Source organism: Chondrus crispus, genomic scaffold (genome assembly GCF_000350225.1).
Source record: "Chondrus crispus Stackhouse genomic scaffold, scaffold_14, whole genome shotgun sequence".
Classification (NCBI taxonomy): Eukaryota; Rhodophyta; class Florideophyceae; order Gigartinales; family Gigartinaceae; genus Chondrus; species Chondrus crispus.
This window is the reverse complement of record NW_005179015.1, coordinates 505,909-509,157: the sequence shown is the minus strand read 5'-3', so window position 1 is coordinate 509,157 and position 3,249 is coordinate 505,909.

Below are 3,249 nucleotides of genomic sequence, written 5' to 3'. Positions count from 1 at the left end.
ACAAGATCAATCAAAGTTCGATTTAAACGTTCAGCAACACCGTTTTGTTCAGGGGTGTACGCCGTTGTGAGTTGGTGCTGCGTACCGTTTAAATCTAAATGCGACTTGAATTCCGTCGACAAGTACTCTCCCCCTCGATCAGTGCGAAGCACCTTTACTTTGCGACCAGTGTGGGTTTGAGCCAACTTTTCATACAACTTGTATTTTGCAAACGCCTCAGATTTATTTCTCATCGTGTACACAACTACCCAGTTCGAGTGATCATCTACAAATGTAATGAAGTATCTCGAACCACCAATGGACTGTACTTCGAGCGGACCGCAAACGTCAGAATGTACCAAGTCAAGACAGTTCTGTGCTCGAGACGATGATCGCTGTTTTGGGATTACTGATCGCGTTGCTTTGCCAAACACACACGCAGGACAAATGGGAGAGTGATTGTCAGACTTCGGATTCATTGCACTGATCACATCGCTTTGACGAACGTTGATGCCACTTACCACATTATTGTGAATCATTGATGCGATTCCTTGTACATTAACATGGGCCATGCGTTCATGTAGCGTCTGCAGGGTAACTACGTGAGCAGAAAAAGTTTCATTCATGACGTCAAGTATGTACAAATCCCCAACTTGACTCGCTGTAGCCTCCCTCCCTCCCTCCTCCCTCCCTCCCTCCTGCCTCTCTCTTCGCCTCCTCCCTCCCTCTGCCCCTTCAACCACCCCCGCCATGACGGACGCCGTCCCTCGCAAACCGCGCAACACGCGCCTCACAGCCTACTACGGCCTCTCAACGCCCGCCGCCACCCCGTCCTCGCCACCAGCCCCGATCCCGTCTGGCCGCGCGGAGGCGCTCGCCCACGCCGCCCACCTGACGCGAACCCTATCTTTGCCTGCTCTACTTCAGCACAGCGCCCGCCTACGCCGCACCTCCGAGTCTCTTGAGCGCGACCTGCACGTCTCCACGCGCCGCTACTACGCCCACCTGTCGTCCGCCTCGGACATCTCGCGCGCGGCGATCGAGCAGGCATCGTCGCTGCGGCCCGCGTGCGCGGCCGTGTCGGACGCCGCGGCGCTTGCGCGCGCCGTCGCCGTGCGCCTGCAGGACGCGCGCGCGCGCGTCGACGCGCTGGAGGGCGCGCGCCGCGCCGCTCTGCTGCGCGACGCCGCGAGCCGTCTAGCGGCGGGGCTCATGCCGGCGTACCGGGAGCTGGCCGACCTATGCACAGACCCCGCCGCCGCGAGGGACCGGCTGTTTCTGATGGCGAGGCGAGCGGCCGTGGTCGGCCCGGCTGTGGAGACGCTCGCGGCAACGGGCGGGGGCGACCGCTTTGCGGACGCGGCGCGGGACCTGGCCGCCGCGAAAGAGGCTGTCGCCGACGAACTGGCGCGTCGCGGGGAGAAGGATGACCCGTATGGGCTGCCCGTGCCTGACGCCTTGCAGCTGCGGAGGCTGCTGGGCGAGGAGCGCCATGTCTTGCTGGAGGCGTTTTACAAGGCGTTTGGAAGGCAGCTGTGCCGGCGCCGACCGGCTGAAGCAGCGAGGGCGTCGGCCGGACAGGGCGCGCTGGCGGAGGCGGAGCTGTGCGTGCGTTTTGCGGCAGATCAGACTGTGCCGGCGGCGTTTGGGGTTGGCGATCGCTTCGCGGAGGTGTTTGCTGTGCGCGAGGACGACGGGCAGGCGTGGCAGGCGTTTGCTGTTTGGCTGAGCGACGTGCTAGACGAGTGCGTCGCGGCGAGGGCACGGGGCGCTACACGAGGGCGTGACGGCAAGGCGTGGGGCGCCGCGGACGATGTGCGCAGCTATCTGGCTGCCATTGGCGGCATGCTCAAGGCGAGCGCGGCTGCGGCTGCGGCGCGGCAAGGCGAAGGCGCGGATGCTGCCACGCGAACAGCAGCGACGCATGTCAACGAAGTGGTGCAGGCTATGGGGACGGAGCTGCGTACCGGGGCGCAGGACGCGGTGATCGCGAGCACAGAGTCGGCGTGGCAGCGAGTCGTGCGCGACATCCTGTCCGGGGCCCGCGGTGCGAACGCGGTGGAGGAGCTGCTGCGTCAGGTGAAGGAGAGGCGGCGGAAGAACGAGGAGGTTGGCGCGGGCGAGGCGACGGAGGGGGAGCACAGGGTGCTGCGCGACGTGGCGGCATTTGCAAGACGGGAGGCGGAGCTGGATCAGGGCGTCGCGCAGGCCGCTCGCGCGGGGATGCTAGTGCGAGAGGTCGGGCGGAGAGCTCGGGGGGAGATCGGGGCGGAGTTTCAGCAAGCGAGCGCGCGGCAGCTCTGCTCGGTTCGGGAGCAGGTGTTGGAGCGCGTGCACGACGTTTTGCATGCGCGCTTGCAATCGATTGAGCAAGCAGACGGGCAGGAGGGTGGTGCGGATGGATCGCAGGCGGTGTCGGACGCGGTGGCGATCCTGCAGGAAGCCGGGAAGGTCGGGGAGGAATTGGACGTGAGCATGCTGCGGATGCAGGCGGCCGAAGACGCGTTCCTCGGGGTGGATATGGGGTTGATCAAGGGGGTGCGCGACGTGTGGACGGAGATGGTACGGCGCGCGTCAATCTCCCGCGCTCGCGGCGCGCGCGCGTTGGAGCTGGACGCGTTGGAGCTGGGGCGGCAGCTGGGGACGGACGGGGCGTTCGCGGCGGTGGGCGCCGCGGCTTTGGAGCGGTGCGCGGAGGGGGGCTCGGGGCTGGGGCGTGCGCAGCTGGTGGCGGGGGTGGGACGACGCGGGGGTGCTCGGGAGTAAAGATGTCGGAGAGTGGTTTACACGACGGTGCCGCCCTTCCTGCGGGAGTTCTCGGTGCGGATGCGGTCGCGGGCGTCGAGGCGGAAGAGGCGCTTCATGTCGGGCTCGGGCATGCGGCGGAAGAGCTCGTCGTAGCCGCCGCGGGCGTAGTGCGCGCTCGCCTCGCGCAGCAGATCCTCGCGGGTCGGCTGCGGGTGCTGCACGCGCCACAGCCAGTCGGGGTAGGCGGCGTCGTCCTGCGAAGGGGGGATGCGGGTGGCGGAGGCGTGAGTGGGAGAGACGGGGGTGCGCGGCGGAGGGAAGGGCGCGGAGGGAAGGGCTCGGGAGGGAAGGGGACGTACCAGTTCCTTCGGGGCGGCGGTGGGGTCTTTGTAAATGTTGAGGGCGGCAAAGCCATCGTGCATGCGTCGGCGCGGAATGGCGGAGACGGGGCGCATGTGCGTGGAAAGAGCGCGCCACAAGGCCGGCGACATGGCGGAGGTGGGGGAAGCAGAGGGCGACGAG